Genomic DNA, 25,608 nt, shown 5'->3' with positions numbered 1-25,608 from the left:
ATCAGTATCAGCCGGAGACAGAGCCTGAAACCGGTTCGTCAGACAAACTGGAGAGGCCTTCCGTTCAGCCCTCCGGAATGTCTTTCGCCCCCTGCCACACCTCGAGACGACCTCCCATTCTACCACAAGTGAGGGGTCAGTATCCTGGGCAGCCACAGTCGTAGTCCGATTGGGGGATGCGTGGAACGAGCTGGCCGTCCCCAACAAACCCACATCCGGACCCCCACAGTGATGCCTATTGGCAACAGCCTCAAGCTGTGTGACCGAAGCCAACACTGCCTGAAGCTGGAAGCGAACGGATGCCAACTCAGCCTGCATCCGAACACAGCAGTTGCAGTCCCTATCCATGCTAAAAACTTTTGTGCAAAGAACATCTGAACTAATCTACAGAGAGCACAAACAATTCGACAGAAAAGATAAACGATTATTAAAATACAAGTTTGCCTAGTAAATGCAGTAATGCTGCTACTTGCACACTGCTGACACACTGCTCGGTGGCGGAATGAGACTACGCGATTTTACACTATTCAGGTACTAAAAACGCGATGCTACAACTCTCAAATACTATAATACACCCGAAATTTATGAATTAAACAATGCAAGTACCAAAAAAGACGCAAAGAAATTAAGAATTAAACTATGTAACAAATAAGTGAGCTAAGAGTATACGACTTGCTGCGGCAGCTGCTTATCCAACGACGGCAGGGAGCTCAGTCTCTGACGAACCCTCCCTACAACACTGTCATCGATTCAATTTTCAACTGATCAGAAGTGGACTGCTACCTTCCACATCTCGTGAAGAAACATAGTGAGCCAAGTCTGTAACTGCTATTCAGGGAAGACTGTACTGCCCCGATCTTACTCACGGCACCCATCCAAGTGCACAAAATCTCTCCGGATGTGCGCATGCCAAGGAGGTTAGCTCTGCTTACCAGAGTGTAATAGATATAAAAGTTTTGTGATTATGTAACAGACAGTTATGAAGAAAACGTGTGGTTTTATGAATGATGGAGCTCCAGATGGGTGGAGTTTGAAGCGTTTTACATAAATAAACTGCGCTATCAATTCTAAAGTATTGTTCTAATGTCTGAGGTCAGTACCAAGACGGTATTGGTAAGAGAGATATGAGTGTAGAACATAAACACATGCATTCTAATGCAGGACATTAATGTCCAACCTCTGACATACACGCAAACTGCAAGTTTTATATTCTAGTCGCTATGGTGACACATTTTAAGAACATAAAACCATTCATTAAAACATAGAATCTTTGTGATATATGCACAACTTAGCTTTCTGGAGGTGCATAGCTCCCACTGTTCACATCTAATCACGGGTCAGGAATTATACTATGGCCGTATCAGTCCAATAGAAAGTAAATGCCTCTTACAAGGAACACAAACAAACGCATAGAAGCGGTATCTGACATGTGAAATTACAGGTCACGCTGCCACTAACTCCGTAAGCAGGACATCTGTCAAGCAGTATACACAGGTATTGCAGTACCTCAAAAACACCGGCCACTAACATAGAATCACTGTAGTTATAAAACTGGAAACACAATTTTATGCATTCTAGAGGGAGGGATATGTTTCTTTGGGACATTTTTCACGCGTTTAACTATTTTTTCCCGATGTTCTCTAACGGTGTATCGTATAACCTGCGCTCGACTCTTATCCAGCTACCTGTTCTGTTTGTGACTTAGAGCACTATCTACTTCCTATCGTTAACGTCCAACCTCTCAGTCATAAGAGGACATTCAGTTCATGTGTGATGATGCAAAATCTCCATCCAGTTTCGTCACCCTCCTCTAGAAAAATGAAGATTTATGTGACGCACTCCATTCCCCTGCCTCGTCTTGTGCACTTGCATGGGTGCTGTGTGTAAGATTGGTGCGGAACAGTCTTCAATGAACAGCAGTTATGGACTCGGCTCACACTGTTTCTTCACGAGATGTGGAATGTAGCAGTCTAATTCTGGTCGGCTGCTAACCAAATAGGTGACAGTGTTATAGGGAGGGTTGGTCAGAGAAAATTTGAGTAGATCTTTCAGTCTCTAACTTTATTTTATGAATGTGAGAATCCTCTGTGATTCCCATCTGCATAGGGAAAGATGGGCAATAGTAATCGTAAATTCCGCACTATGGTCGAAGTGCTAAAAATATGTAGATCTTTTTCTACTACTCTCTCGAGCTGCATGAGAAAGCTTCATTTGGCGCTGTCCTTACACATTGTATGCAGTTGGTGGAGCTACGGTAACATGTTCCCATTTCCACTGAGAGGTCATAACACGGTCCTGTCACATTAACTCAGCTCACTCTATTTCTCCGTGGTTTGCACAAGGTGGTATATACAGCACTCCGCGACATCTACTCAGTTCTGACTTAAATTGGGATGATCACATTGTCATATCTGCATAGAATGAGGAACAGTTACAAGATGCAGAGGGAGTGTCTAAAATAAAAAGTTGGAGTTTTACTGAATGGGGTCCTTAGCAGATAGCTTCGGAAAAGGTGGCCCGTTTGAGAACTGAGAATGCCACGAATATGATTCACTAGGAGCTGTAATCATTAAAAGACATCTCCATAGGATCCTATACAAGTGTGTAGTTGAATGGAAAGAGTTGATTCCAAACTGCAGATGGCATTTCTACCAGAAAGTGTAACACAAAACATCTTACAAGCTAGTATAATGGGCATAGGATTTTGTACATTTCTTATGACCTCAGTCTCTCTCTGTCTGAACAGGCCTTGGAAGGCCCAATGGTACCGACGGCCCGCAGTGTCATCGTCAGCCCACAGGCGTCACTGGATGCGGATATTGAGGGGCATGTGGACAGCCCACCGTTGTCCCAGCTGTATGTCAGTTTGCGAGACCAGAGCCACTACTTCTTAATCAAGTAGATCCTCAGATTGCTTCACAAGGGCTGAGTGCACTCCGCTTGATAACAGCGCTTGACAGAACGGATTGTCATCCATCCAAGTGCTAGCCCAGCCCAACGGCACATAACTTCGGTGATCTGTCGGGAACCAGTGTTACCACTGTGGCAAGACCTCTAGCACCTCAATCTAGAGTTGTACTTTTTTAAGTGATTCCTCACACAGCACGCCATCTACTGTCTGGGATCATTCTCAGTCAGTCATCATTCTCCTTCACCTATAACCCAGTGGATACATCGCAGAACATCAGACATGGCATAGTGATAGAATGCGTTACAAACACTATTTGTTCACGTGAGAAATACCTACAGGTGGCATGATGGAGTTACAAATATTGGCTTAATACCACGTTCCTTAGCTGTATCACTTTATGAGCTCGGTAGTTTCATTCCAAGCTTACACCGCTAGTGACATGCACCCGCGCTTTTGGTTTGTTAATACATACCCCACCGATCACCATCTATATTCAGTGTCGTTCAACTTTTGTGGTAGGCCACTTCATTCGGTAACAGTACCATACCTTGATTGACAAAGTTTGTATAGTTTTTAACATGGATATCATCAGCAATAATTGTGTGCGCCTGTAGAATCAGAACCATTTTTCTGTAGGGTGACACTAATATAGCCGTTGAAATCGTATTTTTAAAAGCTGGTCGCTTATGGAACGATTATGTCCCTCTTCATAGGACACACTGGTGGCACACGAAAGAAAAACAAATGAGAAATGTCCATCCGTCGTGGATATTAGCTCAGTATTGTTTCATATCGACAGCACGCAGTTATTGACGAGGTATTGTACTTAGTAGTGGATGTGTGATAGTTTCTCTGTGATCAGCAGGCTTATAAGGTATGTGTTTGGGTGCAAAGTTACTAAGGTCAGTGTTCCGTCATGTGGAAAGAAAATGGTTTTATCCTCCGATAAGGAAGGTGTGGATTTGACATGGAAAACTCTGTCTTCAACGCATCAATAACCAGAAGGACAATAGAAGATTTTATGTGGAAAGTTGTGTCCAGTCATAAGAAGGAAACAGATTTTCGTATTTCCAGAGCCACAGTCAACAACAGTGGCTGTTACCGATACTTCGCTCATGTCATCAGATTGAGGTCGCAATTGCAATATTTGGCTATAAGTACAGTGATAAATATGTGGCTTGTTTTCTAAGGTAATTCTACATGGGGCGTAGGAGCACACATAGAGGAGGTAGCCTGTAGCTGGAACAATTGACATTTCTGGCTTGCGGTGGGAACACTCGAAACCATACGGACTAGGGTACAACATGCAGGTCACCTAACCATGTCGCCCTCTACGTGGGTCAATAGCAAACTAATACTCAGTATGTGTTGGGCAGCCTTTGTGGTCACGTGAGTTGGGAGAATTTGCTGTGGAAATTTGAGAAGATTCAATATGGTCAAGTGTTTGCGCTGGACAGCTATTCCTTCACATGTAAACTGTCCGGATGGCTGCCTGTAGCACCATTCACACATTTTCAGCTTTTATTATTTTGAGAGATGATCAATTTTGATGTGTTGTGTGCATCTAGATGGTGAAAAACATGTGGAAGAGTCATTTGCTGGTTCTCTAGACAAGAGAAACACTTGACTGAGTTGACTTTGTAAGGTAGAAGGCTGAGTTGGAATCTGTTATATCATTGACATCGGTGTTCGTTAAACAAATACGAATGGAATCATCAGTTTCCTCTGTTTTCAAGTTTTCACATAAAGACCTTCGCAGACGATATAAGTTTCTGGTTACACAGTGGTTTGCAGCATGTACTGCCTCGCTGCACGTCGCTTAAGTTTCTTCCTTCTACACATATACTTTCCATTCTCTATCTTCGGAATTATACTGTGCAGTGTATTGATAGCATACTGCATTATGCTTGATATCGAGAACTATCGCGTAACTGGTGTGATATGCTGGCAAACAATGTGAAATTACATATGTCCTTATAATCCCAGAATGTGGAGATGACCGTAGAAAGCATGACTGTTACAAGCAAACTTGTCCAGGTCAGAAACAATAACGACTTTGTTCCGAGGAAAGCAGCCCAGCCCCTGTACACCAGTTCGTAAAGTGACCACGCTCCTCAGAGGACGCCCTGATCGTATGAAGCCAGTGTGTGCGGTGAGCAATGGAATTGTCTGTTGTGTATTCCATGTTTGTTCCCAGTCTTTTTAAAATTTTGGTGATTTTATCTGTGAGTTTGTGTGTGTATGTCATTGTGTGCTATCTTGTGTTTTGTCTTATATTCTCCTGGTTATGTGTATGTCATTGTGTGCCATCTTGTGTTTTCTCTTATATTCTGCTGGTTATTTTGTCTACTGAATGACTGTGGTTGTGTTTTGTTCTGTTGTGATGTTGTCAATGGTTTTGTGCTTTCTACTTTTATTTTACTTTTAATTTTGTTGTCTAGCTTTGTGACTATGTTACTGTTGTACCTATTGTTTTGGGCCATCTGCTTTATTATGTCCAGTTCTTTTGGCTAGTTTTCTTTGTTGAGTGGGACTGTGTTCGGTCTATGAAGCATGAGTCGGAGTAATGCTCGCTTTTGTGAGTATGAGTGGTTCGAGTATTGGGGGATGATAATGTCAGTTGCTGTAGGTTTACGGTGAATTTCAAATACTTGCTTATTCTTTTGCATTTTGATTGTTATATCCCGAAAGTGAATTTGGTAATGCTTCTGCTTGTCAATAAAATTCATAATTAAATTGGAAGTAATTTTGTTCTGTAATGAGCTTTATTAATGCATTTCCTCAATATGTTCGCCATGGAGTTGACTACTTTTTTTTAGATTCTTATTTATGATTTCTATTGTTTCGGTTACTGGTATGTTGGAGTGCATGTTTTCTATATCTAATGGGAATAGTTTTGCTATGCCTGGGATTTTTGTATCTTTTATTTGTTGTATTAGCTGTGTAGTGTTTTTAATTGTTCTGTCTTCTTGTACTTTCAAATTTTAACACAGTAGTTTTAACATGTATCCTGCAAGCTTGTAAGTGGGAGATTTTCTGAAATCCAGTACTGATACGACGGGAGAATTCGGTTAGCAGATCTGTGGTAGACTTCGGAGGACAGATGCAGCGGGATTAATCTGTGTCAGCTTTCTTTTATCTGTGTTATCCAGTGTGATGTCGACATTTATCAGAGTGTTTTTTACTCTTTCTGGAAACTGTTTGGTCTGATTTCATTTTTGCAATGTTATTTTGTAACATGAATTCTTGTGATTTTCAAACGTATTGTTGTTTTTCTACACTCCTGGAAATTGAAATAAGAACACCATGAATTCATTGTCCCAGGACGGGGAAACTTTATTGACACATTCCTGGGGTCAGATACATCACATGATCACACTGACAGAACCACAGGCACATAGACACAGGCAACAGAGCATGCACAATGTCGGCACTAGTACAGTGTATATCCACCTTTCGCAGCAATGCAGGCTGCTATTCTCCCATGAAGACGATCGTAGAGATGCTGGATGTAGTCCTGTGGAACGGCTTGCCATGCCATTTCCACCTGGCGCCTCAGTTGGACCAGCGTTCGTGCTGGACGTGCAGACCGCGTGAGACGACGCTTCATCCAGTCCCAAACATGCTCAATGGGGGACAGATCCGGAGATCTTGCTGGCCAGGGTAGTTGACTTACACCTTCTAGAGCACGTTGGGTGGCACGGGATACATGCGGACGTGCATTGTCCTGTTGGAACAGCAAGTTCCCTTGCCAGTCTAGGAATGGTAGAACGATGGGTTCGATGACGGTTTGGATGTACCGTGCACTATTCAGTGTCCCCTCGACGATCACCAGTGGTGTACGGCCAGTGTAGGAGATCGCTCCCCACACCATGATGCTGGGTGTTGGCCCTGTGTGCCTCGGTCGTATGCAGTCCTGATTGTGGCGCTCACCTGCACGGCGCCAAACACGCATACGACCATCATTGGCACCAAGGCAGAAGCGACTCTCATCGCTGAAGACGACACGTCTCCATTCGTCCCTCCATTCACGCCTGTCGCGACACCACTGGAGGCGGGCTGCACGATGTTGGGGCGTGAGCGGAAGACGGCCTAACGGTGTGCGGGACCGTAGCCCAGCTTCATGGAGACGGTTGCGAATGGTCCTCGCCGATACCCCAGGAGCAACAGTGTCCCTAATTTGCTGGGAAGTGGCGGTGAGGTCCCCTACGGCACTGCGTAGGATCCTACGGTCTTGGCGTGCATCCGTGCGTCGCTGCGGTCCGGTCCCAGGTCGACGGGCACGTGCACCTTCCGCCGACCACTGGCGACAACATCGATGTACTGTGGAGACCTCACGCCCCACGTGTTGAGCAATTCGGCGGTACGTCCACTCGGCCTCCCGCATGCCCACTATACGCCCTCGCTCAAAGTCCGTCAACTGCACATACGGTTCACGTCCACGCTGTCGCGGCATGCTACCAGTGTTAAAGACTGCGATGGAGCTCCGTATGCCACGGCAAACTGGCTGACACTGACGGCGGCGGTGCACAAATGCTGCGCAGCTAGCGCCATTCGACGGCCAACACCGCGGTTCCTGGTGTGTCCGCTGTGCCGTGCGTGTGATCATTGCTTGTACAGCCCTCTCGCAGTGTCCGGAGCAAGTATGGTGGGTCTGACACACCGGTGTCAATGTGTTCTTTTTTCCATTTCCAGGAGTGTATAAGTACCACTATGTTCTCATTGCCTGCTTTTGAAATGACGACATTTTGATTTAGAAGATTTTCCTAAGTTTTTTGAGTATTATGGCTTCTGTGTTTGTGTTACAAATGGCGGTACTGTCACGTAATCAAGGTACAAAACAGCAGTGCATTGGTGGAGCTGTCATTTGCACACACGTGATTCATGTGAAAATGTTTCCGATGTATGTCCGCGCGACATGAATCAACAGAGTTTGAACACGGAATGGTAGTTGGAACTAGATGCGTATGACATTCCATTTCAGTAATAATTAGGGAATTCAATATTTCGAGAGTATGCCGAGTATGCCGAGGATATCAAATTTCAGGCGTTACTTATCACCGTGGCTAGCGCAGCAGGTGACGACTTCATTTAACGACCGAGAGCAATGGCGTTTGCGTAGAGTTGTCAGTGCTAAAAGACAAGCAAAATTGAGTAAAAAGCCGGAGAAATCAACGCAGGACGTACGACGAACGCATCCGTTAGGTCAGTGCGGTGAAATTTGGCGTTAATGGTCCATGGCAGTAGACGACCGACACGAGGGTCTTTGCTGATTTGCTGACACCACCACATCACCTGCAGCTCCTCTCCTGCGTTCGTGATCGTATCGACTGGATACTAGGACCCTGACGACTGCAAAACAGTGGCCTGATCAGATGAGTCCCGATTTCAGTCGGTAAGAGATGATGGTACAGTTCGAGTGTGGCACACACTCAGTGAAGCCATGGGTCCAAGTTGTCAACAAGGCACTGCGCAAGCTGGTGGAGGCTCCATAATGGTGTGCGCTGTGTTTACATGAAATGAGCCGAGCTGTGTCCTCTGGTCCAATTGAACCAATCATTGACTGGAACTGCATATGTTCGCCTACTTCGAGACCATTTGCCGCCATTCAAGAACTTCATGTTCCCAAACATGTTACTGGGCCGCAGTTGATCACGATTGGTTTTAAGAATGTTCTGGACACTTCGAGTCAATGTTTTGGCCGCTAGATCGCCTGACATGAATCCTGTCGACCATTTATGAGATATAATCGAGTGGTCACTTCGTGCAGAAAACCAGGCACCGGCAACACTTTCGCAATTATGATCGGCTACTAAGGCTGCATGGCTCAATACTTCTGCAAGGGAATTCCAAGGACTTGTTGAGATCATGTGACGTCAAGTTGCTGCAATATGCCTGGCAAAAAGATGTCCGACAAGATATTAGGAGGCTTCGCATGATTTTTGTCATCTCAGTGGATAATTTACACTACGTGCATTCTGGTTGTGGAAGTCTCCCTGAGAGGCCAGGACAAACGCAGAGGGTGGGATTACTTGTCATTGGGAGTTCCAATGTTAGGCGTGTAATGGAGCCCATTAGGGATATAACAGCTAAGGACGGGAAGAAGGCCAATGTGCACTACGTGTACATACAGGGGGGAGTCATCCAAGATGTGGAAAGGGTCCTTCCGGATGCCATGAAGGATACGGGATGTGTGTCGCTATGGATCTGAAGAGATTTTCTCTGGTTTCCGGCGACTATCTGAGTTGGTGAAGACTGCCAGTCTTGCTAGCGAGATGAAGGCAGAGCTCACCATCTGCAGCATCGTCGACAGGACCGATTGCGGACCTTTCGTACAGAACCGAGTGGTGGTCTGAATCAGAGGCTCAGACGGTTCTGCGACCGTGTAGGCTACAGATTCCTCGACTTGCGCCGTAGGGTGGTGGGGTTTCGGGTTCCGCTAAATAGGTAAGGTGTCCACTACACACAGGAGGCGGCTACCGGGGTAGCAGGAGCTGTGTGGCGTGGACTGGGCGGTTTTTTAGGTTAGACAGTCTTGGAAAAGATCAAAAAGGGCTCCAGTCCCAAAGGGTACAGGGCAAAGAAACGACGAGAATCGACCAAGCAACAGTCGGTATTGTAGTTGTAAATTGTCGTAGCTGTGTTGGAAAAGTACCAGAACTTCAAGCGCTGATAGAAAGCACAGAGGCTGAAATCGTTTTAGGAACAGGAAGCTGGCTAAAGCCGGAGATAAATTCTGCCAAAATTTTTACAGATGCGCAAACCGTGTTCAGAAAGGATAGATTAACTAAAGTATGTGGTGGTGTGTTTGTGTCTGTTGGTGCAGTTTATGGTTCAAATGGCTCTGAGCAGTATGGGACTTAACTGCTGAGGTCATCAGTCCCCTAGAACTTAGTACTACTTAAACCTAACTTACCTAAGGACATCACACACATCGATGCCCGAGGCAGGATTCGAACCTGCGACTGCAGCGATCGCGCGGTTTCAGACTGTAGCGCCTAGAACCGCTCGGCCACCCCGGCCGGCGGTGCAGTTTATCTTGTAGTGAAGTAGAAATAGATAGTTCCTGCGAATTACTATGGGTAGAGGTTGTACTCAACAGCAGTACGAAAATAATAATTGGCTCCTTCTACCGACCCCGCGACTCACATGATATAATAGCTGAACGGTTCAAAGAAAACTTGAATCTCATTAAAAATAAGTACCCCGCTCATACAGTTATAATTGGTGGAGACTTCAATCTGCCCTCGATTTGTTGGCGAAAATACATGTTCAGAGCCTGTGGTAGACCGAAAACATCTTCCGAAATTGTACTAAATGATTTCTCTGAGAATTACTTTGAACAATTAGTTTATGAGGCAACACGCATTGTAAATGATTGCGAAAACACACTTGACCTCTTAGCCACAAATAATCCTGATCTAATAAAGAGCGTCATGACGGGTACAGGGATTAGTCAACACAAGGTCATTGTAGCTAGGCTCAAAACCACTAAAAATAAACGCAAAATATATCTATTTAAAACATCAGATAAAAATTCAACTGATGCCTTCGTAAGAGAATCTCCATTCCTTCAAAGCTAATTTGTAACTGTGGACCAGATATGGCTCAAATTCAAAGATACAGTATCGATAGCGGTATATAGATTCATACCGCATAAGTTAATAAGAGTCGGGACTGATCCACCATGGTACACAAAACACGTCAAAACACTGTTGGAGAAGCAATGAAAAAAGCATGCCAAATTAAGAAGAACGCTGAATCCTCAAGACTAGCTAAGTTTCACTGAAGCTCGAAATTAGTGCCGATGTCAATGCGAGATGCTTGTAATAGTTGCCACAATGAAACAGTGTCTCAAAATATGGTAGAAAACCCAAAGAGATTCTGGTCGTATGTAAAGTACACCAGTGGCTAAAAACAGTAAATGCCGTCACTACGCGATAGCGATGGAGATGTTACCGATAATGGTGCCACTAAAGCGGAGTTACTAACTACAGTTTTCCGTAATTCCTTCACGAAAGAAGACGAAGTAAATATTCCAGAATTCGAAATCAGAACAGCTGTTAGCATGAGTGACATAAAAGTAGATATCTTAGGAGTTGCGAAACAACTCAAATCACTTAAGAAAGACAAGTTTTCAAGTCCATATGGTATACAAATCAGGTTCCTCTCAGAGTATGCAGACACAGTAGCGCCTTTCTTAGCAATCATATACAACAGCTCACTTGACGAAAGGTCCGTTCCTAAAGACTGGAAAGTAGAACAGGTCACACTAATACACCAATATTCAAGAAGGGAAATAGGAGTAACCCATTGAATTACAGACCCATATCACTGATCTCAATTTGCAGTAGGATTTTGGAGCATATACTGTCCTCGAACATAATGAATCACCTTGAAGAAAATGACTTATTGATACATAACCAACACGGATTCAGAAAATATCGTTCTTGTGCAACACAGCCAGCTCTTTATTCCCATGAAGTATTGAGTGCTGTCGACAAGGGATCTGAGATCGATTCCATATTCCTAGATTTGCAGAAGGCTTTTGATACTGTTCCTCACAAGCGACTATTAATCAAATTGCATGCATATGGAGTATCGTCTCAGTTGTGTGACTGGATTCGTGTTTTCCTCTCAGAGAGGTCACAGTTCGTAGTGATAGACGGTAAATCATCGAGTAGAACAGAAATGATCTCTGGCGTTCCGCAAGGTAGGGCCATAGGCCCTCTGCTGTTCCTGATTTATATAAATGATCTAGGTGATAATCTGAGCAGCCCCCTTAGATTGTTTGCAGATGACGCTGTAATTTACCGTCTAGTAAAATCATCAGACGATCAATTCCAATTACAAAATGATCTAGAGAGAATTTCTGTATGGTGCGAAAAGTGGCAATTAGCTCTAAACAAAGAAAAGGGCGAGGTCATTCACATGGGTACTAAAAGAAATCCGATAAATTTTGGGTATACGATAAATCGCACAAATCTAAGGGCTGTAAATTCGAATAATACCTAGGAATTGCAATTACGAGCAACTTTAATTGGAAAGACCACATAGATAGTATTGTGGGGAAGGCAAAACGAAGACTGCGCTTTGTTGGCAGTACACTTAGAAGATGGGACAAACCCACTAAAGAGACAGCCCACATTACATTTGTCCGTCCTCTGCTGGAAATTTGCTACGCGGTATGGGATCCTTACTAGGTAGGATTGATGGACGACATCGAAAAAGTGCAAATAAGGGCAGTTCGTTCCATGTTATCGCGCAATAGGGGTGAGAGTGTCACTGATATGATACGCGAGTTGGGGTGGCAGTCACTGAAACAAAGGCGGTTTTCTTTTCGGCGACATCTGTTTACGAAATTTCAATCACCAACATTCACATCCGAATGAGTAAATATTTTGTTGACACCCACCTACGCGGGGAGAAATGATCATCATAATAAGATAAGAGAAATCAGAGCTCGAACGGAAAGATTTAGGTGTTCCTTTTTCACACGCGGCTTTCGAGAGTGAAATGGTAGAGTAGTAGTATGAAAATGGTGCGATAAACCCTCTGCCAGGCACTTAAGTGTGAATTGCAGAGTAACTATGTAGATGTAGATGTACCTGCCCCAGTAAAGCTGTATATCACAGTATTTACATAGCTTCGAGAAGTAAAAGTAATTTCTATATATTTTGAGCAGTTTTGAATTTGAATATGTTTACATTACGTTATAAGATGCTAATATTCACTACAGTATTCAATATGTAATTAACTTATTTCCTCACAACATTATAGTGATACATTTTTCTGGTTGTAGCCTTGGCTCAACATTCGGCAACGACCTATACCTGCACATCCCAATGGGATTGTTTTCGTTATTCAGTTGCTTAATATTACAATTTATGACTAATGAACGTGTTTCAGTTATTTGCTATCATTAACATATTATCTTTGAATAATTGTTTCATTACAAATGGAACTCATCCACATCAGTTAATGTGGTAATTTATTGGTTTTACACACGGCACCTTATCGTGTGGTACTATCGTGGCCAGGTACTCACCCAAATCATTAAATTTAAGGATTGATGCAGATCTGAGGAGACTACGGAACGGCAGTTTTGATCAACTTATCAGTTGTAATGACAAGGCGGCAATAGTATACCTGGTTACTTGAGATCTGCATGGTATGGTGCTGAATTAGGTGAAGACCGTAGGCCCTGGTCTAAGACAGTTAGTATACTAGTGCATGTAGTAGAAGGCTGCAACAACAATATGGACAGTGTGCTGGGAAAGTATGCAAAAAGAGGTCGTATTATTTTCATTTCAATATCTGCTATATACGTGCAGTATCAAGCGGCTGCCGGGAAAGGACCTGACGACAAAGAAAAAAAATTGCAGCCTATTTTCAGTTCGAACTTACCAGAGTTGTCAATGTAAAACAATTTGACCCAGAGAGGAAGAAGCAAGTGAAGAATGACAGTTGGGGGAATGTTGACACACAGTTGATTTCATCACTTACAGCATGGAAATTCCATACCTTGCTTTTGAGTCAGATAATGAATAAGTCGTTCCAGTTGCAATTAGCCCAAATGCGAGGGTTTCACATTCTTGCAGTGCACTAAATGCAAAATTCATCTGCGTTTCACCTAAAAAGTAACTATTTTTTGCAATTTTGAAAAAATAGGAGAACTAAAAAAAAGTGACTGTATTTTTGGGCAAATATTTCCCTGGAAATTACGCACAGGGTTTTAGTCCGAATTTTCGTGGGCCAACGAAAAGGCAGAAATGAACAAATGGGGTATCAAATTGAGCTTCGTGAGGTTTAATTTTGCAAAATAGGATTTAATTGCTTGAAAGTAATCAGGGTAAGTAAGAAAACCTTAATTATTTGATAGAAAATTGAAATATTTCAAGAATAGCTGCTGCTAGCTATGTAAATGAAATTTCGAGCGGCTCATCTCTTCGTGGCATAACTATTTTGTGCATAAAAGCTCCATTTGCGTAGAATTTGTGCAATTACTTTTTTTCATGTTGAAAAAATAAAATAAATATCAAATTACGGTATAATTTGAAATACTCTGCTGTCTCTTAATCTGTATACTGTCAATAATAATAGAATACCGATCGATATGTATATTGCATTTCCTGCTTTATGAACAAAACTTCGAAATTAAAAGAATATGTTTTGTGAAATCATTTATGTGAAAGTAAGAAATAAAGTAGGTTAGAGAAACATATTTACGTACTTCATTTGCTGTTCGTGATTTCGAGCATCATTCAAAGGCGTGTCAATACATTTTCTAATGTATTTTATTTTTTCTTTAACATAAATCATTTCACAAAACATTTGACCGTTTTCTTTTAAAACTTTTTAAAATTTTATCTAAAAATAACATAATATTTTATAGTATCTCCGCTAATATATTTATATTCTTCAAGTGCCCATTATTAAATAAAATTCACAAAAGAAAAGTTACAGAATATTTTATTCCTGGAGTATAAATCGAATTGGAATCCTCATGTAGAATTTATGCTGCACATCCCAAAATTTGCGATGTCTTGTCCCGAAATAACGCATTGGTCGCCTATAGAATAGTTCCACTGTTAAAATCCAAGTATAGAATTGAGAAGGCTATAGGAGACTCGATTACAAGGTCACAGGCAACTCCTCCGGCAGCGGCGTCGCGAGGGAGCTCGGTGAGACGAAGTGAGTTGCTGGGGAGAAACGCCTCATCCAGATCCATTTCCGAGAAAGTTGCCGGAAGGGAATTTCCGATACGTGGCCTTCGGGCGTTCGAACTAGGATCGATGGCGCAAGGAGAGCCAAGGAAAGGTTAGGCTAGGGCGGCGGCGCGGTGGCGGCAACGGCCGCGGTCTATCGATCAGCACGCCACAGGGGCCACGCTCGCCTTGCCTCGCTTCGCAGTGTAGCGGCGGGAGTCGGCGCCGACGCATCGCTTCACGTAAGCCGCCTGCCTGCGCTCGCCGCTGCTTCTCGCTGTGCTATTTCGGCACTCACGAGGAAGGCAAGGTCGCCACCGATCCCCAACCTCCTATCCTCGAAACGAGCTCCGCACAGCGAGACTGTCGCGACGGGCTTCTCTTTGCTAACGGAATTTGTCCCGTTCGTGGAACGGGCCGTTGTGGCACCTACTCAAAACACGCCACGTTACACGTTTCGACTTATCTCGAAAGAAAGGGCGTGACAATGAAGCGGCAACCAGAGCGAGCGTAGTAAAGCCTGAAGCGTGCAGCGCGTGTCGCCTCGTCAACCCCGAGGCAGCAGACCGCGTGAAACGAATTTTTCTGATCAATTTCCCTGCCTTCCTCGAAGTGCTTCTTTCTATCTATCAGCAAACGCGGCGGATGCCTGTCAGAGTAGACACACTCCCAAAATAGAACGTGTTTTCATCAAATCATTTTTTGATTATTGTAGTTCCTTCAACCAGCTTCTTGGACCATGATAAAAATCTGAGTTGTTTGCATCGAGTCGTACGTAATATGCTAAAGTCTCTATAGAAACAAAATTAGTTCACCTTCATCCAACATGTTGAGGGATGACAGAGAATCGGAGAATGTCTTATCGTTATTGTTTCAAGGTCAATCAGCTCCGCCGTGTCACGCCAAAGTTCACACATATAGAGCAACCTCTCAGATAAGTTTCGCGATGTTTCACGCTATTACTAACAGTCCAGTCATCGTAAGTATCTTCGAGGATCACCAATATCCACCAAAACCGAATTTACTCCTGTCCTGTGGCTATCACAGTACACACATCACATGACCATGTGTTCCACACAGCTAGAGCTTCAGTATTCGTAGTGTATTAAATGAATACCGTGCGTCTTTCAATGCCTGTACAACTGAATATTATACAGAGTCTCTTCCCAAAAAAGCAAAACAGTAGTTGTTCGCGCCGTTACAAGCCCCGCTCGGCGGTGACCTACATCGGAAAAAGCCGGGTTCAGCGATCGCGACGTACGCACGGAGGGGTGGCGCAGGGAAAGGCCGAGGAGGGGTGGCTACCCCCTCCAGCGCGCCGCTCACTCCCCACCCCGCGGGCGCCACGGATGCGATAGCAGCTCGTAGCGACCGCGGACGACCCGTCCTCCCCAACTGCCGTTTAACCTGATAACACCGACATCTCAAGGCACGCCATTCAGAAATGCGGCCTGTACAGCACCAGGTCAGGCTATTTGATCGAACTGTATTGTCCTCACGAAGACCCGCTCGTCGGGTTCGTTTGTGAAAGGCAGCCGTACAGGGCGAATGGGTTGCCAGCATATAATACAATGCAACAGTACCGTCGCTCATTTCAAACTAAAGCGAATTTTTATCAGCTGCTTACTGACTAGTATACGTAAATTTCTAATTCACTGTAACAATGCACTGCACACCGTCGACATCGCTTGCATCAGATGACGATCCTTTGCAACAACTTTCCGAGAAGGACACGTAAATTTTAGTACTCTATCTTAAAAACTATGATGCTCCTTTAAACGTATGTCAGGGAGCAACGCTTTGTGTTGATTACAGTTCATCCAAAGCTGATTTTTTGAAGTTAACAATGTTTGTGGGTTTTGTAATAAAACGAAAAAATCGTATAACTTGTTTCTCTCAACTACCTCTGGCTTGTCTGCACAGCTAGGAAATTTTCAGCAGATGTAGGAGAGGGTAAGCCGAAGAAATACACACAAGGCAGGCGTTTATAGGTGTTTAAAATTTCCGACTTCCGTTCCGCATTACCAGTTTTGGTAACATCACCTTTTGTGACGCCAGATGAGGCATTTTTGTTGTTGGTGACCTTTTCAGCCGACTGCATTTCCAAGAGCTTGCTTCATTTTTCTTGATACTGTCCTTGTGATTCACTTACTAAGCCAAGTACGACATCCAAAAATGAATTTCGAGAATCTTTGATTTCATCTTAAATATTTCTTTCACACTAGAAGTATTCACTCATTGTAAACGTCTAGACTGATAGTTTGATAAAACATTCCACCTCATGCCTTAAACACGCAGTGGAAACACCACTGATCAGCTTCTTTAGAAATCCTGCTGTTCCTTACGCTCTTCTAACCTCAAATAATGACAGCAATGGGGAACGCATAAAACTGCCATTCAGTTCTTTCCCGTACCTCACATTTACTAGGCTTTGTCTTCGTGACTTGAGAACAATATCAAAGCTATAAATAGCGTCCAATTTATACGAGAATGTGTAAGAGACTTGACGTGTTTCTAAATTATTAACCTTGGTTTCATTCAGCTCGCCGCTAAAGAAATGTAAATCGACTAATAGAGAGGAGAAAGTAGGGGAGGGAAGTTGCGTCCGTTGTCAGTAAATAATGCAGGGGAGTTTTCGCTGAGCTGTCACTGCGTGAAATAGTAGACTGAGCCACGCAGACGGGCAGCACAGCTACCGAAATCCCGCTGAGTCCTCTCACATTACCAGATGCAAATTAGGAAACACTGACAAACAGTAGATGTTCGGTGCCAAATTTCACTGAAGGTTTACGCGTTTCGGTTTATTTTTAATCGTCAGCATTCAGTCATTCTTATCAAATGTGCGTATCTGATACAGCGCGGAATGCACAATAAACATCAGCTCACTTCCTGACTTTTTTCTTTAATCGTCAAGCCACAAAAAATGAACAACCTATCAGACATTCATTATCATCCATCGACACACATTCTAACGCATCTTTGAAATGCATTGTTTCTGTCAAGGAATTTAAGTCATTACGGCAATTACATGCAGAAGAAGAAGGAATTTTTCTTTTATTGTTACAAAAACAGGAAATTTTTTACGTATGCAAATAAATTAAGTAGTGCAATTGCTTAGGCTCAAAAGTCGCTGCAAATGGAGAAATGTGTCTAGTTGAGTTCTCCAGTAGGTGACAAATAATTCGGTGTGATTGATACATAAATATTTAGGAGCCACTGCAATCGAAATTAAGTCGTGTGTAGCAAAGCCGGTAGACACGTTATTTTACTAACAAATCCCTGAATCTGACTTGAGACATTGCAGACATACAGTATTTTCCGTGGGCAAACCGTCGCCGTACACACTGAGGAATTTCAACATTTATTTAACCAGGAGAAGTTGTTTGCTCAACATTTGTATCAGGCGTTATTCATTTCTTACCAACATAATTCTCATTCGAGAGGTACTCAAGTCACCGTTCAGCCTTCCAGAGTTAGTTTTACCGTGATTTCCCAATGTCGAATCAGGCGAACAGTTGGATGAAACTGCCGATTTCCCTACACAACTTTGTCCTCCCCCAGGTCGTGTGTCAACTCGATGGATCTCCTCGTCGACAGAGCTTGAAACCTTAATCTTCCCTTTATTATATTACCAGAATAAAATCATAAGTACGTTACTGTACACTGTGAAGAACATTGTAGAACCCTGATTCCCCGGAAGCTGAACTAGTCATATCAGGTCAGTGGTCAGTGCTATGGTGAGAGGTACGAAAGTCGAAGTGTTAGATGCTGGACTTCAAGACAGCACCTTTTCTATACTATAAAATCAGCAAAGCGTTTCACAGACATGTGCACGTTTAGTGTTACTTTTTTTTTATCTCACCCAGATTTCACACTGTTCTTGAAAAACTAAGTATAGGGCATTCGGATTGGTTACAGGTTTCCTTGTTTCGCAGTATTTCATACAATTGCTGTAGATATTTCTTTAGGTAACGTGTACAATAGTGTTTTCTGAGTTCGCTAAATGCACTGCAATTAACGTGCGTAACTTCCCCCGATCTGTTATTTATAATACTAGAAAATTGTGGAATTACATACATTACTTTCTTTCAAAGTCACTTAGAGTTATTTTGAATCTCCACAGAAGTGTTGCTAATTTAGCCACTGGTTAAAATACAATATCTCAGTTCCTGTCGAAAACCTGTTTCCTGTGACACATTTCGTGGCGTTAATCATATTTTGCCAATGTATGTGTAGTAACTACGAAGGAAAAACTAGGTATGAGATGTTCAGTGGATAGAATTTAGTGAGGAGCGTTCATTGCGAGAGAATAAACATTTTCCTGAAAATAAACTTATTGAGCCATCCCAGGGATAATTATTAAACGGGTAAATACATTAGCTAAAATTAAGTTGTCATGCTAGTAGTTTTCAAAGCAAGACCCGAACAGATCAGAAACGCGGATGGTCAGCGCTATTAAGAACGTCTCCCTGTCTTTATTTTAGTTCCACTGAAGACACTTAACAGCAGAGTGATATATATTGCTCTTGATGGTTCACGTGATAAGTAAGGAGGAAATAAATGAGGGTGACCTGAATTCGAACTGATGTGTAGGTTCTTGGTTTTAGTACTGCGCATCTTGCGCCAGTAGTAAGGAACTTTATGAGTTTTATACGGGCTATAACTTGATCGAGATTGCTGCTCTCTAACTGTGCTTCCACGCTGTACTCCGTATATCCCTTCCACTGCCCAATGGTGACGTACGAGTAGTTATAGGTGCATATAGAAAACGAGAATGTTCCTTTACGAATGAAATGCCTTAACATCTCGTATGAAACGAGTTACTAAAGTTACGTGGTGGATGCAATACTAATCCCATTTCTGGGTTAAGACGTGGATAGTAATACAACAGTAGAAGTTTCCTGAGATGCCTAGAATACGGTAAGCTTAAACCGTGTACTGTACGATCACAGAGCCTCACGGTGGGATGATTTATAAAACTTACTAGATAACCAGTCTGCCAGGCAATTTAATGCACTGGTTTCAGGCCAAATTTTTTATGCTCAATATTAAGACTCTCCCGAAAGAAACTCATCAACATTAAAACGAAATAACGCTGTTGGAAGTTTCAGAAAATGTTACTGTAGCTGCTGATAGTCCCGTGGCTGATAAATTACGTAAAAAAAGCAAATATATAATATACACGATTCTATAGCGCATTGTTTCCTAGAAATAGTATTGTTTGAGAATGTATTACGTTTATTTTTTGTAATGACTGTCCGTTGATACCGCCGCATCCGGTGCTTTGCTTTTGTGTTGATTGGTTTTCCAACTATTCAATTCATTGTGTTCACCTTTAGTTAGCACATGTTGTTTCGATTATTTGGCTGTACAAAGTCCTTGGTCGGCACGAAAATTTTATCGCCACGAAAGAAGAGGTAACTGAATTCCTGTAACAGGCGCCTGATATTTTAGGTATGCAGTACAACAGCACACAAGGTTGTTCTATAATGCGCAGACAGCGCTTTGAGCACCTTCTTTGCACATAAAGCATACGTCGTGTGCACATGTATACTACACATGATGTTCTTACTTTGATGTATGTCAGTCCGGCACTAAAATATTACCCTTCTTTTGATGTACAGTATAGGTTCTAGACCTAGACAGTAACAGTTATGTTCTGCTGAGAGTAGATTTTTGTTTTAACTAAAGAGAACAGGCGAATGATGCCGCAGGCAAAGTTTGTGTGTCGTATTCATAGATAACTACATTTGCAAAGTGTAAACCGGGAGAATCCGGAAACTTTTTTATCATCCAAAGAGAAAACGAGGAAAGATTATTATATTTACACCTTTTCACATACCTATACTGCTCTAATGTGGTAGGTACATAAAACGCGGAGTCCAACAGTGAATAATTGTAACACTCATGGATGACTCAACATAGTCATCCCATCATGATTCGTCTACCCGTTTTCGATCCTCCTTATATTTTGACCAAGTGAAGATACTTCCACTGCACTTCTGCAAAAGATACTAATTTAAAGCGTTCAAATCAGTATTTGTATTAAGCTAAAACTCCTTAGTCCAAAAGTGAGTAACGTCCATAATTTATTTGGAAACCGAGGTTCGCATGATACTAAAATTATATTTTTTTAAGTGTTCCTGAATGGATAATGTTCTTCAAGAGCTATGAGAGATGTTATCTGCCGCGTACGACGTTATCATAATCCCAAAATTTCAAACATTCTCTCCTATAGTACAAGAAGCATGGAGACATCTGAAAACAGCACACGAAATTTCACTGCAAATGGTTCAAATGGCTCTGAGCACTATGGGACTTACCATCTGAGGTCATCAGTCCCCTAGAACTTCGAACTACTTAAACCTAACTAACCTAAGGACATCACACACGTCCATGCTCACGGTAGGATTCGAACCTGCGACCGTAGCGGTCGCGCGGCTCCAAAGTGTAGCACCTAGAACCACTCGGCCACTCCGGCCGTCAATTTCACTGCAATTTTATAAATTAGTGCGTCCAGTTCCGCGAAATAGCTTCCAATATTTCATGAAAATTTAGTCGAAAGTTGAAAGTCTTCCATATGACTATGATTTCTGTACTTCAGCAATGTAGCGAAGTGCTTACGGAACATCTCGGAAGATATGGGAAATAAATCTGTTATAAAAGAAACATTTCGTCAAATGACAGTCACAGAGAAAATGATTATTCAGTAATAGAAATATGTTTTAGAAGACAAGTATTTTTGTGTGAATAGTTTATCAAAGTAAAACAACTCACTATCAGAAAAATATTATCTTCAGTCTACTCCAAAGCTAAGAAGATGGTTTGCTGTGTTAATTTTCCGAAGCTATCACTTAAGAGACAACCTCTTGAACGCCTGTTTTAGGAAATACATAAATAACTTTTTATTCATTCAAAAGGTATTATACGTTCAATTACTTTCCAAATTAAAGAAACTAACGTCCTGTAGTGAATCAATTAATAAAAAATGAAAAATTAATATAAAAATCTATTTCCTTTCATATACATCATCCACAGTTATCAATCTATATGTCAAGCTACACATTCTTTAGCAACTGACTATCGGAGAGACACTCAAGCATAAGATGGCAATGCATGGTTTAAGCGAATACGATAGCTGCTAAATAATTACTCATACGACACACTACCTCTGAGGTCTTGCAGGTAGTAGGGTTTTCACGTCACACTAAGTCAAGCATGAACGTGGGTAGCTCTGTTCGGGTACATCCCTTATCCATCAGATTTAACTGAAAAAGTTAACTATAAAAATAGAAATACTCTCTTCAATGGATACCGCGAAGAAATTAAAGTTTACAACGCTTCCTCACAAAATTTGAAACCATCTCCAAATGTGGGATATCTCTGGTGCTACTGCAAATTACAGACACTGTATGTGTATCATTACTGAGCGATACAAAGCGAATAAAGTAATGAACAGCTAGTTTTATTACGCCTTTTGTTCCGTTATTTAAAATCTCATTGTAACAAAACGAACCAAAAATGCTAGTCTCGTGTAACAAGCAACAGAGGCTTTTTATGGTAAAATATAATCACAATTCATTAAAAGTTGGCTCTTTCAAATGTAAGCAGTGTGTGAATATATGTTTATTAATTAATTTTGAAACAATTTTCAGACACAGGAAAGCGTGTCGTGTATTACAATGAAATGCGACACAAAAGAAATTTTGTTCGACATCTTTTAGTACTGTTTTAGGTTTAGAAATGTGTCTTCACTGGTTTGGAGGACAATGCTCGACGGGGATTACTCAGTAGTAGGAACCACATGTCATTTCTGTGGCTAGGCCATGCCAAACTAGAGGAACACTTTTTTAATAAATGTATCTGTCTAACTAACCATGTTTGTTGTTAGCGGTCATTAAGTGTGAGACTAATATAGAGTCTGTGCCGTTTAAAATGAGAGAAATTCGGAATAAGATTAAGGTGTATCAACAACCACCCTTCCTGCACTCCATAACCGAATAGGATAGAACAGCGGCAAAATGATAGTGGTACATCACGTACTTTCCGCCAGAAACAGTAATGTGGTTTGTGTAGCAGATATGTGTGTGCATCAAGAATTCAACGACACACTTAGATTTTTACAGTTAGCTGCTACGAGGGATGTAGTTAACTTAACAAATTTGTAAATGTTTCGTTATCAAAATTCCATCGGGAACTATCTTTTGTTTCACAGTATAGAAACTTGTGCGCATACCGTGAACTGCTCCGTCAAATGTCGGGAGGAATTTCCGACAACTGCTCTACAAAGACTAGCGAAAAATGCGCTTTGAGAAATAAAATTTTCGTAATATTGCTGTAGGAATCCACTCAAACCACAGTTTACATTATGCCTTGAAGAGACAAAGCTGTGAATTCTGTAATGGTGGAGACAAAACGGAATTCATGATGTGATAAGGCGAGAACCGTAGAGCATCAAGCTTAGTAGTAGACTGCTTTAGAGGTTTCAGGAAACAATGGTCGTTTTATTTCATAAAATACTGCAGCAAGTGGCCCAGTTTCAGCAGTTGGGGTTGTGGGCTCGAACTCCAAAACAGTCATGGACGTATTTCTAATCCGCGTGTCCGTCATCTGTGCGACACCTACCCTTCACTCAAATTCCCTGTAACCTGCGAAGGAATTCAATAAGCTTTTTAGAATTACAAGAAATCAGTAAAAATCTCACATGTAGCCGCATGGTCTCAGGAACCTTGCCACGGTTCACGCGGCTCATCCGCTCCGCCCCCCCCCCCTTCCACGTCCCCCCGTTGGAGGTTCGAGTCCTTCCTCGGACATGGGTGTGTGTGTTTTCCTTAGTGTAGGTTAGTTTAAGTTATATTACGTAGTGTGTAAGCCTAGGGACCGATGACCTCAGCAGTTTGGTCCCACAGAAGGTTACCACAAATTTTCAAATTTTTCTCACATGTAACCTACAGGTGGCCAAAGGAAAATGACTGGAATATTCTGTACCGATTGTAATGGCAATGGCAGTGGAAGTTGACCCTCAACGTAAACAAATGTAACATATTGTAAATACGTAGACAGAAAGACACTTTATTGCATGATTGCGAAAATGCAGAAGAATCACTGGAAGTAGTAAAATATCTAGGAATATGCGTACAGAACGATCTGAAGTGGAACGACTACATAAAATTAATCGCGAGTAAGGCGGATGGCAGATTGACATTAGTGGGAAGAATCCTCAGGAAATGTAGTACATCAACAAAGAAAGTAGCTTACAAAACACTTGTTCAACCAATGCTTGAATATCGTTCGTCTGCACGGTATCCCTACCACACAGAACTGGTGGAGGAAGTGGAGAATATCCAAAGAAGAGCAGCACATTTCGTTATAGGTTCATTTTAACAAGCGCGAAAGCGTCACGGAGATGCCCAGCCAACTCCAGTGGCAGCCGCTGTAAGAGCGCCGTTCTGCAGCACGGTATGGTCTACTGTTCGAGTTTCGAGAGCATCCATTCCTACAAGAGTCTGCCAATATATTGCCTTCTTCGAAATCCGAGCCCACACGGAGGCTTATCAGCAATCGTTCTTCCCGCTAACCATACGCGACTGGAATAGGAAAAGGGAAAGGTGACACTGGTACACAAAGTCCCCTTCGCCACAGACCGTAAGGTGGCTTGCGGACCGTAACTGCAGTTGCAGATGTAGACGCAGTCTTACATTTATGCTGAGAATATTCGACGTACTGAGGTTAAGCTTCTGACGCACTGTGGCGCGTGTTCTGTTAGTTCATATTCCAGAAAAGGCTGACTCAGGCCTCATTTGAACAATTGAAAAACCGAGGCTTTGAATGTCTCATCATCACTTAATTCACAGATCCGAGAGAAGTGGGTGGACTCCGCGTCCGGCCATACAGATTTAAGTTTTCCGTGATTCACCTAAATTGCCTTGACGAACGCCGGGAAGGGACCTTTGAAGTGGCAGGGCCAGCTTCCCATCCTTGAAACATTCCGAGCTTGTGTTCCGTTTCCAATGATCCTAATTTTTCTTCCTTTCTTCCTGCCAACAGGCAGATATGAACAAGTTCATACTGGCCCAGAATCTTTTACTCATGCGCAAGAGAAAATTTGTAAAGATTGAGGTTTAGATCCATTATAATAAAGTTCTAACACATCGCTATTTTAATAATCACTTTCATATCTCATGTGGAAATATTTATTGGTGTCCTTACTCGTTCCGTTAGTTTTCTAACAATTTATTTGGTTTCTAGTTTTCTTTGTTACGAATTGCCGGAAGCATATTTTACGTTACCTTCATTTTATAGACAGAAATAATGAAGCAGATATTGTATTTTAAAAGAACAAACGATAGATGAAGCTACTGGCATTGAAAAAGAAGAATTAGGCCACTTCTGAAATGGGCGCTCGATAGCAGATTGTGGCAGTATTATTGCTACTGCACTGTTAGTGTTACTTGTGCTAGGCACGTTGCACGACGTAGGGTTTTGTGAGTGTACGTTAATAGTACTATCTGAACGGCTTAGTCATTCGAAAACGAATTGCTAGACCTTTCTTTTAAATAACGGTATATTCAAAGAATTCTGTATTTAAGAATCACTAAATCTTATTTCATTTGTGCAGGGAGAGGAACACATTCAATGCGCAGCAATAAAAACGAAGAGCTTTACACCAGCACTGGGGTCTGAGGTCCTAATGACAGTTCCTAAACTCTTCGTATATTTGTCTGATTGAGAGCAATGTCAAACCGGAAGAAATAAAAGCACAAGATCTTGCCCAAAAATAATGTCTACAATAAGTTTACGCCCTAGTGCTAGAATAAAATTGGGTGTTTTACAGCCGACCGGACAACGATTTGTCTCCCTCGCGGCCGAGGTACTTTCGAATGAACTTTAACCTTTCACGCTTTTCCATTATCGATTCCAGAGGAACGGTTGAAGCGTGTTAGCAATGAAAAGAGGGGGGAGAGTAATTCTACGTACTCAATGCCTTTA

The sequence above is a fragment of the Schistocerca cancellata genome, chromosome 4 (genome assembly GCF_023864275.1).
Source record: "Schistocerca cancellata isolate TAMUIC-IGC-003103 chromosome 4, iqSchCanc2.1, whole genome shotgun sequence".
Classification (NCBI taxonomy): Eukaryota; Metazoa; Arthropoda; class Insecta; order Orthoptera; family Acrididae; genus Schistocerca; species Schistocerca cancellata.
The sequence above is the reverse complement of the archived record's forward strand: the minus strand, read 5'-3'. Positions refer to the sequence as shown.